The following is a 13,068-nucleotide window of genomic DNA, read 5'->3' on the forward strand; positions in this document are numbered from 1 at the left end:
ATCGAGAATGAGTTGCATGCATATCTCTCCTCTCGTCCTGTGAGTTGCCCAAGACGAATCGAGAATGAGTTGCTTTGCCCACAATGGCTGGAGCTCGGTTGTCTCTCGTGTTCCTGTGTCTGGTGGTGGTGGTGGCCTCCGCGCTTGCCGGCGGCGCTGATGCGAGGAAGACGGTCGGCGAGTACGTCGTCGACCCCGCCGCGTGTGCCTCCCGCCGCCGCTGCCCGCCCGTCCTCCTACTCGGAACACCTGATCGCCATTGACGAGGAGGCGGTGGAGCTGAGCCCGGGCGCCGCCGCCGTTGCCACTCCAGTGCCTGCCGCTGCTCGCAGGCCGCCGCGCCACGCCCGCGCATCCGCCGCTCGCCGCCGTCTCCGCCTGCCGCCGCTTCGGCCCTCGCCGCCCGCCGCAGGAGAGAGAGGGAGTGGCGAGGAGGGAGAAGGAAGTGGAGGGAGGGGAGAGAGATGGGACACGTGGGTCCCACAGTTTCTTTTCTGTCACTGACAAATGGACCCTACACATATTTTTTAATTCTAAATGCCACCTAAATGCCACATGTAAAGGCGACCCAGTCAATACCATTACGTAAGCGCCACATCAGCAAAACCGTCCTCCAAAACCGTCAAGGAGTCAAATTACACCGGTTTTAAGAGTTTGAGGGTCGAGATATCCGGTTTTGTGGTTTAGGGTCACGGATTAGATTTCGATCACTTTTAAGGGTCACTAAGTGAACTTATTCCGCATGCAATTGGCCGCAGAGAGCCGGCGGGAGTTGCGGATGGACTCACCGCCGCCGGCCTTCCACGCGCCTTGCAGTGCAGGGCTAGCGCGTGCCGCATCCTTCCGGTGAGATCAGGGGCCGTCAGGAAGCGCACCGCGCACGGTTTTCTTCCTCAGCTGGGCCGCCCTTGCTTGGTGGCTTGTCCCGCAGAGGTAGCGTGGCTGGGCGGGCCCCAAGCTGTCCGGTTTATACCGGAGAAACCTCACACTTCCGAGGAGACGGGAACCGCCCCCGATTCAGAGGCAGATCCGCTCTACAAATTCCGAATCCAAGGTAGCTGTAGCAAGAAACAGCAATGTTTGGCTGGCACTTTTCACTCATATCTCCATCGATTGAGGAACGAAATGGCTCAAGGTACTGACTACTGAGAAATGATTACTGCACAAGCCAAGGTATGAAAGTTTCCCCTTGGAAACTCTACTGGATCTGCAAATCTGTTACAATGAGCCGTATCCATATGCCGAGGTGTCTACACATCTTACAAATAGCATTTTGATATCCAAATGATTAAACGGTAAGTAGTACTGTATTGCAATGCTATTCGAGAAAAAAGGAGTCTGATTACTAAAAAAGAAGGCATAGTGCAGTTGCCATTGGAGTATACATATTTTTCCTTGGAAAAAAAAATTATGGAGTACATCTTCTACCTTGTAAAACAGTAGAACTTATTCATTGAGTTATGAGGTATTTAGATACTACTCCCTCCGTTTCACAATGTAAGTCATTCAAGCATTTCCCACATTTATATTAATGTTACATCAGTATGAATGTAGGAAATGCTAGAATGACTTACATTGTAAAACGGAGGGAGTAGTTCGAATAATTCACTGGCAGCAAACACAAGGCTCTTCATGCTGCATTGCCTTGTGTTTTTTGCACCAAGCGAGTCCAGTTTATAACCACTTGTACATAGACCTTATCATATAACTTGTCAATGATCTGAAAGTAAGCAATCATCCAGGTTCTTTTCATCAACATGATGCAAAACACAGTCCAAAGTCCTACCAGAAATCCTATGCCCATCCCAAGGTAGAGAGATTCCATATTGTTTGTATCTTTGTTTTCACTTTGTTTTGCGCCATTAATTGAACAGTTCTTCAAGAGAGGAGCCCCACAAAGACCAGGATTTCCAACATAGATATAAATCTGGTTATCGAGTGTTTGCAGCTGTGGTCCAGATGGTATTACACCTGATAAATTGTTATATGATAAGTTCAAGTGGCTCAGAGAGGTTAGAGCTGACAAACTTGAGGGGATTTGACAAGATAATTCATTGTAAGATAGGTCAAGGGATTCCAACAGCTTCAAATCACCAATCTGATCTGGGATCGTTCCACTGAACTGATTAGTTGATAAATTCAAATTGGTAAGACCGATGAGTAAATGTATTTCCTCTGGAATATGCCCCGTTAAACTGTTACTTGAAAAATCAAGATTCACCACCTGCTTGTAGATTTCAAAAGTATAGTCACGCTGTTGATCTTTTGTGATTATTGGTATGCTCTCTTCAAAAATATAGTTCTCTTGCTTCTGAACTAGAGCAGCCATTGCTTTGAAGTTAGCTAGGGAGTCTGGTAGGGGTCCTGATAATTTGTTGTGTGCTATGTCCAGGAAATGAAGGTTGCCAAGATCAGTAATGTTCTTGGGAATATGGCCACTGAAAACATTTGACCTCAGCCTCAGGATTTGCAAGAATGGCATACTTTCTGGTAACCACTTCGGCAAATTTCCAAAAAATCTATTCTGTGAAAGATCCAGGAATAGTAATTGCGTGGCGCTTTGAAGAAATTGAGGAAATTCACCTGAGAGTTCATTGTGGTTCAAGGCTAGACTGAGTAAGTTAGAACCAAATTTATTTGCAGAGTTTGCACTGGTCATGGAGGACATGTTATCAAATTCTTTCCAGCATTGCATTTGCTCAAGACCTCCTGTTATTTGGTTTCCTGACAGGTCCAAACGTTTCAGACCAATCAGCTGGCACAGAGATGGTGGGATTCTGCCTGTAATATTATTATTGGCAAGCAACAGCTCCTCCAGCAGTGGAGCTTTGAAATCTAATGGCAATGGCCCTGATAGTAAGTTCGAAGACAAATTGAAGTGTGATATATTCATTGGGAGTTGTGGAATTCGACCTGTCAACAAATTGGACCCGAGATGTATATTCTGTGCTGACATGTGTTTCAGGTTTGTGGGTAATGAGCCACGCAACTTATTTTCTGATGCTTGCAAGTATGAAGCACGGGAAAATGTCACCCAGAACCAGTCGGGAATAACATCATCCAGATTTGCATTTCCAAGAACAAGTATATCGACTCCAGTTTGCCATCTAAGCCATTCTGGGAACTGGGTCCCCAATTGGCATGACCTGAGATTTATAATGTTCAATCTAAATGGTGGAACCCAATTCTGTTCGATAGCAAATTGTACGGAGTTGTGAGACAAGATCAGATATTCTAATTTCAGTAGGCCTGCAAAGTGCTCCTTAAAGATGATACCGTTCAGTTGATTGTAGCTGAGATCCAACTCCGTCAAATTACCAAGCTTTCCAACTCCCACTGGGACCGGACCAGTTATCATGTTTTCAGGGGCTAAGAGAATGCGGAGGCTGCTCATGTTCCCAATCCAAATCGGTATTTCCCCAGTCAAATTTGTACGCCGTAATGACAACTCCTGCATTATATTCCTTGAGCACCTTGGCAATCTCTCCATGAGCTTCCATATGCTCCCGTTAATGTTGTTGCCGTCCAAACGCAGTACTTGCAAATCACACAATCTTTGCAGTGTCTCCGGAATCAAACCCACCAGATGGTTTTCCTGCATATCAATGGCTTGAAGGGATGTCAAGTTTCCTAAATCATCAGGAATAGGTCCATACAAATCACATGCAACAATACTGAGTTCCTTAAGGCCAGTGAGATCCCAAAACCAGATGTGTGTGAGTTTAGCCTGAATATGATTTCCAGTTAAATCAAGAACCTCAAGGTTTGTGAGGTTCGAACGGGATATAGTGGAAACTGTACGATTACATGAACATTCATTCAAGCGAAGGACCTGTAGTGCAGGAAGCATGTTCACCAACTGAATCCAGTCCCTGGCAGAACTGAGGTCCACCATACTCATGTCAAGATGCCTCAGTGAATAGAAACGTGGCAACCAGGAAAGATCAGAGTACAGCAAAACGTTCCAGCTAACATCAAGGTATTGCAAACTGGAGAGATTACCGAGTTGAGAAGGTATCCTGCCACCGAAACCCGCCCATGAGAGGTTGAGATACCTCAGGTTCTTGAGAGAACCCATGGAGACAGGTATGGTGGTTCCATTGAAGTAATTGCTGCTCAGATCTAGATGTCTCAGATGCTGTAAACCAACCAAGGAGAAGGATGAGGAGGAGCTCATCTCACCTCCCCGCAAGCTCAGAGTCTCGTTCTGGAATTCGTTGTTGCGGAGGTTAAGCGCGACGACGTTGCCCGTTCTGTTGCTGCACCGGACTCCCTTCCAGTGGCAGCAGTCGTCGTCACCCTGCCATGATGACAGCCGGCCGGCAGGGTCCGAGAGGCTTGCTCTGAAGGAGAGGAGGGCATCACGCTCGCTGGGGATGCATCTCGCATGAACACAACAGATGGATGGTGCTTGCGAGATCAGTAGCCACAACCACAAGATCATTGCAGAGTATTTGGTACTGACCATTGTATTTGGTACCTAATTGATTGCAGATTAACTAATACGCATGGAAGGGATGGTTATGAAGAATCCATGTGCGTAGCGGAAGATAGAAAAAAAATTGATAATATACCTTCCTTTGGAATAATTTGTATTTATATATCTGCATAAGAAGAATTAGCACAAATATACCCGTACCGCACGATGGGAATGCGGGAGCGCTACGTAACCGCCAGCCGGGTTGTTCACGCATGTTGAACGAGCGGCATCACTGCGGTCCCGCGCACTGAAAGTGCGGCACCGCGTCGGTGCCGTGGTCTGGGAGAGCGGGAACGTGGTGGCGAGGCGGTGCCGCGGCTGTCCCCTGCGGGACCGTCGCGTCCCCGCAGATTGGTGATGCGGGATGGCGCATGCTCCTCCAATACATGCATGCTTACGTGCATATGCTTTGCACGAGCCAGCCAATGGAATGCCGGCTCACAGGATGCTACACTACGCACGTAATCTAACTTACTAATCCCGCGCAACCAATCCGCGGAACTGCGTCGGTTCCGCACAACTGTATCGCGGCACCGCTAGACTGACACGGTCCCGCGTCTTCAAGATGCGCCGCCGGTGCGGTGGCTCGTTCCCGTTCAGCGGGAAAAGTATATTTTCACAACAACCTTAGAAACATGTATATATGTGTAAAACTACGAAAAATAATGCATATTTCAAAATATAATTCGCGGAAGATACAAGTCTCGCAGTCTACAGAAACAATAAGTTTGGGTTTTCCCTTTTTTTTTTTTTTAAGGGGGTGGGGGTGGGGGGGGGGGGGGAGGAGGGGGTTGGGGGAGTCTTATTAATTAGGACGAACAACCTCCCTTTCGATGGATGCTGCCCCGTGGAATTCCATGGTTATGAAGATTCCAAGTACTCCTTTCGATGGATGCTGCCGTGGAATTCCAAGTTAGTAGGAGTATTAGTTAGGACGAACGACCTCCATTTTCTGCATAATGTGGATGCGAGATCCCGGGCAGGGGGAATTTCGGCACACACGAAAGGCAACTTTATAATTTGCCTAGAAATGGTTTGCGTGTATCTAGATCATATCAAGTGGAGTAAAGTTTTGGCGTGTCACATCATGTATTATGTAGGGTGTCGCATGGGGTGTTTAGGCACTAAAAAAACTAATTACAGTATCTGTCAGTAAACCGCGAGAAAATTTATTAAGCCTAATTAATCCGTCATTAGCACATGTTTACTGTAGCACCATATTATCAAATCACGGAGCAATTAAGTTTAAAAAATTAGTCTCGCAAAGTAGTCGCAATCTATGTAATTAGTTATTTTTTAGCCTATATTTAATACTTCATTCAAGTGTTCAAATGTTCGATGTGAAGGAGCAAAATCTTAGGGTGGGATCTAAACAGGACTTTTGTAAACAACTATTCGACTGAGATTTTGGTTGCCAATTTTCACCAAGTCACTGAGGGGGTGTTTAGACCCAGGGGTGTAAAGCTTTGGCGTGTCATATCAGGTATTATATAGGGTGTCACATGGGGTGTTCGAGCACTAATAAAAAACTAATTACAGCATCTGTCAATAAACCGCGAGACGAATTTATTAAGTCTAATTAATTTGTTATTAGCACATATTTACTGTAGCACCACATTGTCAAATCATGAAGCAATTAGGCTTAAAGGATTCCACTCGCAAAATAGTCGCAATCTGTACAATTAGTTATTTTTTAGTCTATATTTAATATTTTATACAGGTATTAAACGTTCGATGTGATATGGTGTAAAATTTTAGCGTGGGATCTAGAAAGAGCTTCGGATGGCTAGTCGAGTCAGTGCTTGCATTTGATTTTCCTTGTGGTAGCTTTCGTGAAAAACTAATCAATGCTGTGAGAGGGTGAGAGACCGATCAAGCCCGGACAGGACAGTCCAGCTCATCTGTGTGATACATTGTATTAAGAGGGGATAATATATACTCCTTTCTAGCTTTGTTCTTTTTTTTCTTTTTTAGGACGGAGGGAGTAGGTAGGTAGGTCAATACGAGAGTTCTAGTCCTACAGTATGCGTACTATGATTTATGGCAAAAGTTGCTACAGAGCATCGAAAAAACGTGTAATTAGCTCCTGGACACTCGGGGTCTTATTTTATTATTTCCTATGAATTCGGAGAGAGAATCACTGAATAAAGACAAGTTGCCCTTGGATTTGGGGACCGTTGCGGTGGCTTTGCTTGCGTGCGCCGGCGGCACGGCGGGGCTGCGACGACGTCGGCGGGAAAGAGGGTGAGAGGCGGCCAGCGCGACCGCTCGTGACGGCGGGAGAGGCGAGCGACACGGAGTAGGTGCGACGGCGCCAGCGGGAGAGGGGAGAGAGGGCCGGTTCGACTGCTCGCGACGGCTGGAGAGGCCTGCCGCGGTGAAGCTGTATGCGCACACGCGCGTCTCGCCGGTAGCGGGCGCGTGCCTGCCTTTCTCCCTCTCTCCCAGCGCGCTCGCCGCGCTGGCCGCCGCGCGGAGGTGGTGGCGGCGGTGCTCTGGGCCGGTGTGACAAAAAGAGAAGTATGGCCTAGGATGGGAAATTCGCAAGTAATTTTGACCATCTTAGTCATGTATCCTTGTACCCAGTGCTCGCTTTCTCTTCAGGGGAAGAAAAGAGGAACAAAGCAGCATCGCCCATCGCCACATGAAAAACTAACGAATGCATAGCAGCAGGTAATGAATTGCATCAAAGCTCACCGCTGGCCACTCTTCTCTGTCCCAAAGCGCGAGCTCCGTCCTCGCCTGCTGACTTGAGCTTGATCGATCCGGGGCCGCCAATACGATTCAATGTCTATTCGACACCGCTGTCCGGCCTGATCGATCCGATTCTCACCGTGGGGAAAGTGGGAGGTCTCCCATCGGTGGAGGAGAGAGACCGGCACAGGAGCCTACGGAGGGAGAGCGGCACTCCGAAGCGAACCCACGTGCCGGTGCCGCCATCAGCGTCTGGCGCTCGTTCGCCCTGGGACTCGCCGCGCTGACCTCCATGCTGCCGCCGCCGGTGTGAGGGCAGGGGCAAAATCGTACTCGCACAAGTGTTTATCTCTCCAAATTCACAAGAAATAATAAAATAAGGTGCCGAGTGTCCAAGAGCTAATTACACGTTTTTTTGTGATGCTCGACAGCAAATTCTCGTTCTTACTGTGTCCATGAGCTAATTACACGTTTTTTCGATGCCCTTCGCAAATTTTGCCATGATTTATTGGTTCGCAACAAGTGAGCAGAGCAGTGAAGCTAAAAACGACTTCGGTTTCGGAACTTCTCGGTTGTTGGCCGGAATCTAAGCTAGATCCATATATCGGCTTGTGGCCCATCCACTGCGCCGCCGCTTGCAAACCTCGAGGCGCATGGGCGGGGTTTGCAGGACCGACTCGCCGCCGGCCGCCGCGGGTCTTCCACGCGCCCTGCAGTGCAGGGCTAGTGGATGCCACATCCTGCCGGCTGCCGACGAGGTCAGGGATCAGGAAGCGTCACTGTTGCTTCCTTCCGTGGCGGCTTGTCGGGTGGTCGGGCAGTGGACGACGATCCCCTCGAGGTGTTCGACCGTATGCCTGACCGGAGTGTGTTGCAGCAACGATTGATGGGAAGTTGATCCCAATGGCAGCACGGCTGGGCGGGACCCAAGCTTCCCAGATTAGACTGGAGAACCTCACGATTTAGAGGAGACAGGAGCCGCCCCCGATTCAGAGGTCGGTGTGGTGGCCAGGTCATCGATCTGCCATGGCCTTCCCTTCCAGAGGCTGATCCGCTTCTTTAAAAGGAAAGTCTTGTTTTTATTTGCCATCTTATTTTTCAGTGTTGTTTTGGACATGCTTCTGATTCTCTGAGTTCGTGTATAGGAGTGATGATAATTATCTTTAGTATAAACCAGTCTGATTTCAATTAGTAAACATCTTGAGTCTCGAGAAACAGTATCGAGGTATCAAAACTGCTTGCATTTGGTTTGGGTCTCAAAATTTTATAAAATAAGCGCCCAAAGCAATTAAACATACCAATATTGTATTTCATCAAAGCCAGAAACACTTGGCAGAGAATACCCGCTTGGCAGAGAATACCCGCTAGAGATAAAAATGGTCGAAAAATTATCCTAACCTTTTCCGTTACCATATCACCCCCCCCCTAAAATATGTAATCAAAATAACATCGGAAATAAAAACAATACCAAAAATATCGGAATATCAAAAACAAAACTATCGTTAAGAAACATCCAAACGTATATGGGAAAACGCGAGATGCGCATCTTTGTATTAAGAAGAAATAAATGTATGTACGAAACGAAGGGGACAAGATATAGGAGGGGGAAGAAGAAACAAAAGCTTAATCTCCCAAAGAATTTGGCGACCCATCTCCATTCATACGAACTATCATGGCCGGTATTGTTGCTCTAGCTAGCCCCTAAAGGTCCGCTTCAACCGTCATAGCTCTAGCAATCTTCACCCATGTCCTGCTCTTCTGGTTAAAGACCCAATTGTTTCTTTCCTTCCAAATCAGCCACGCTACGAGTGCTGCGATGGTGTCGAGAACATCGCAAACGTCATACCATGATAGCAAACATATCACAGTAAGTTTACATTTTCCTTTTTCAAATACAAGTTGAGCACACAATCGCACTCATGCATACATACTCAAGCTCACACATAACCAAGTAGATGTATGTATCCTTAATTTACACGTTCAAATGAGATAATAGAGACGTAACATCATGTAGTGGAGGTACGTGCTTTACCACTAAAAGCATGTACGACGTTCAAGAATTAAATCTCCAGGAAAATACAAATACCCATGCCCAGTGGTGGATAAGAAAAAAAAAAGCCAGTAATTGCTATAGACACTATATTTCAATTTTTCACACCTGCCCGTTCTGTGCATTACTATTTCTATAATTATTTTTTTCCATTTGTCCTCAGTTTCTCCTCCATAACCTCCTGCAGGCTATGGCCACCTGAACATACGTTCTGTCATACAAGCCATCGGCAAACACAAAGCAAGTATATCTCCATCTACTGCTGAAGAGCATAAAATAGAATACTAGCAAGAGGCCAACCACAAAACCGATGATTATGCTGAGGCGAAATGACACCTCTTCCAATTCACCTTGTTCAATTTTCGGATCATCATTGATAGAGCAGTTATTTGGTAGAGGATGCCCACAGAGACCGATGTTTCCAACATATATAGACGTAGGGTCTTCAAGAACATCGAGTTGATTTCCTGCTGGAATTCTTCCAGAAAGATTGTTGTAGGACAAATTCATGTGGCTCAAGTAGGTAAGAGATGTTATACTGCTGGGAATCTCACCAGAAAGCACATTGTGTGACAAATCGAGGGACTCCAATTGTGACAAGGAGCCAATCTTGTCAGGAATTTGTCCACTTAAGCTATTCCATGATAAGTTCAGGTTTGTCAATGCAACAAGACTGATAATCTCTTCAGGAATCTCTCCAGTAAGATTGTTACTAGATAAATCAATGTTCACCATGTATATGATTTCACCTGTATAGAGGCGTTCTTAACCTTTTGTGACTACTGTTATGTTCTCAATATAATCAACCAGTTCATTATCATTCATCCCTAATACATATCTAATAGCCCTGGAAAGTTGGTCTTCATTGTCTTCTTGGTGTGGTGACATTCCGTGCAATTTCACCAAAGAATTTGGTAGGCTTCCTGAAAAGTTGTTATGTGCAAGATCCAAATATTGAAGACCAACTAGGCTTGTAAGGTCAGGTGGAATGTGACCACTAAAATTATTAGAACGCAACCGTAAGAATACCAAAGATGGTAACTTGTGCCCAATCCATGCTGGCAGTGTTCCAAAGAATTGATTATAACTAAGATCCAGAAAAATGAGGTTTTTGCAGTTCTGAAGAAAAGAAGGAAACTGCCCGGAGAGGTTATTGTTTCTTAAGCTCAAATTAGAGATACTTAAACCTGTGGAGATTTCTGAGCTTGAATTGGCTATGCAATCAGGAATTGGTCCAGTCAGCTTGTTTCCTGAAATATCCAGCAACAGCAGAAAGTGCATCTTGCACAAAGATGTAATTGCACCAGAAATTGAGTTGTCATATAGAATAAGTGACATTAGAACTGGCGCTCCTAGATCTGATGGCAGAGGCCCAGATAAATTATTTTTGCTGAGATCTAAACCAGTTAAATTCACCGGAAGCTTGGGTAGTGGACCACTTAACTGGTTGGAACTAATATCCATTGCAATTGCTCTCATGAATTCCATTGAAGATGGGAGGACTCCTCTAATATTATTGTTCCTCATATTCAGATATGTCACCGAGGATGCTGCAATCCAGAACCAGTCAGGAACCTTGTCAGATATGCTTGTGTTTGAGATATCAAGATTGTCTACATGTGTTAGATATCTGAGCCAAGTTGGGAATTTAGGCCCTAACTGACAGGACCGAAGTTCAATATCTGTTATTTGCTTGAAAGGAGGAACCCAGGTTGAATTCACCGTGATGGCTATGTGGTTGTTATCAGACAACTTCAACCAATCTAGACTTTCTAGGCCTGATAAATGTCCTTCATGTATGACCCCATCTAGATTGTTGGAGCTGAGACCCAATATTGTTATATTACTGAGCTCTCCTATCCAAAGTGGGATGGGACCCGTGATATTGTTATTACCAAGCTCAAGCATGCTCAAATTTCTCAAGGGTTCTAGTGTTGTTGGTAGGCTTCCAGTCAAGTTGCAGTCCGGTAGAAACAACACTTGTAACTTATTCCATGAGCATCTAGGCAATCTATTGAATACTTCTGTTATATTCCCATTGATGTTGGTTCCAGCAGCGGCAAATTTCTTCAAGTTACATAATTTCTTCAGGTTAAATGGTATCATTCCCACAAGATTATTGCCTAATAAATCAAGCTCCACGATAGAGGTCATGTTGCCTATCTCATAGGGGAATGGGCCATAGAAACCACTATATGAGATATCTAGATTTCTAAGGCTAGTTAAATCCCAAAACCAATTGGGTGCAATCCTCTGGTTGAAATTATTAAGTAGAAGGTGAAGGGTTTCAAGAGATGTTAGGTTGTTGTGCAGAAGATAGTCGTCGCTGCTGCTAAGCTGGCATCCAAACAAATTGAGAAATCTTAGAGATGGAAGTGTGTTCAGTACCGAAACCCAGTCCACAACCATACTGAGATTCACAAGGGTCATGTCTAGATGCTCGAGAGAAGACAACCGTGACAGCTAGGATACATCCGTTGAATATAAGCTAGAATTATCATTAGAACCAAGACTGAAGTAGTGCAAGTTGGAGAGATTACCCAGCTGCGGTGGCACTGTCCCAACGAATGTCGACCAGGACAGGTCGAGATATCTCAGGTTGTGGAGAGAACCCAAGAACGCCGGTATGCGTGTCATACTGAAATTGTTGCAGCTGAGGTCGAGATGCTCCAGTTGCTTTAAGCCAAGCAACGAGGGGCCTATGCTGCCTCCGAGTCCTGGTTCCAGCGGATCCCATGGGGACAAGACGTAGCAGCTCCTTCCTGGGAGATTTAGCTCAACAATATGCCCGGTTTTGTTGTTGCACCAGACACCCTTCCATCGACAACAATCCTCCCCCTCCCATGACGAAAGGAGGTTTCCAGGGTCTAATAATCCTGATTTGAAGCTGACAAGTGCAGATCTCTCACTTGGAATACAACCACCTGTGCTATTGGCATTGGCTGAGGCCTCATGGGAGATGATTGGGGTGAACAAAAGCAAGGCTAAGGCGATTAGGACGTGGATGTATCTAAACACGTCCATGTGTTGTTTTTGCAATGCAACTCGATCTAATCCTCTATGATTGCTGGAACTTACTTGGGCATATATCATACTATATATAGTAGCAGTCAACAGATTAACTGTACTTGGGCATGTTTGGGGAAGCTTTTAGCTGTTGCAGCTGTTGGAAATATAGTCATTAATCGGCATATTTTAATCCAAAATGTTAAAGCAATAATCATGGCATAAGCATTGTAGGGTGATCTTAACATAAGCACACTATGCGCATCATGAATGTCAGGAACATGAACATAACAGTAACGCATAGAGGCATCATGAAGAACAGGAACAAGAACATAGCGCACATAGTATAGCGCTAACAACGGGAACAGGAATAGCGTTAACAATGGGAACGGGAGGAGAAGATTATACCCCGAGAATGGCCCTCCGCTGGATGGTGAGGCAGAATTGCCTCCGTTGTTGTTGTCGTTCACGGCACCTCCTCCTGGCGCACCAGCTCCTGTCGGCGGCGCACCACCTCCATCTCCTCCAGCGGCAGCTCCAGACATCGCGATGAGCAGTCGTGCGGGAGGCACTCCCCAAAAACCTGATCACCCGCCTACCCGGTGCAGATCTCAGGCGAAGGTGTGGTTTCGGAGGCACTGCTCCTTCCAATCTCTCGTGCGCGCAAGAGATCAGAAGCGAGGAAGTGAGAGCAACTCAGGCGGAGAGGGAGAAACTAACACCGGGGAAGAAGCGATGAAAAACGGATCGCACACGCGGCCTCCTTATCTATCAGGAGAAAGAACGTGGACGCGCTGTTGCGGGAGAGATCGTGGGAACGTGGGTTAGTGGCTGCAAA

At 46.2% G+C, this 13,068-nt stretch overlaps 2 pseudogenes; both read right to left on the reverse strand.

The window, feature by feature from the left end:
* Positions 1–3,571: 3,571 nt before the first annotated feature.
* LOC127759813 (receptor-like protein EIX2) lies at positions 3,572–4,504 on the reverse strand (annotated as a pseudogene).
* Positions 4,505–9,363: 4,859 nt separating this feature from the next.
* On the reverse strand, positions 9,364–12,248 carry LOC127780703 (receptor-like protein EIX2; annotated as a pseudogene).
* Positions 12,249–13,068: the final 820 nt, after the last annotated feature.

This window comes from Oryza glaberrima, chromosome 1 (assembly GCF_000147395.1).
Source record: "Oryza glaberrima chromosome 1, OglaRS2, whole genome shotgun sequence".
Lineage (NCBI taxonomy): Eukaryota > Viridiplantae > Streptophyta > Magnoliopsida > Poales > Poaceae > Oryza > Oryza glaberrima.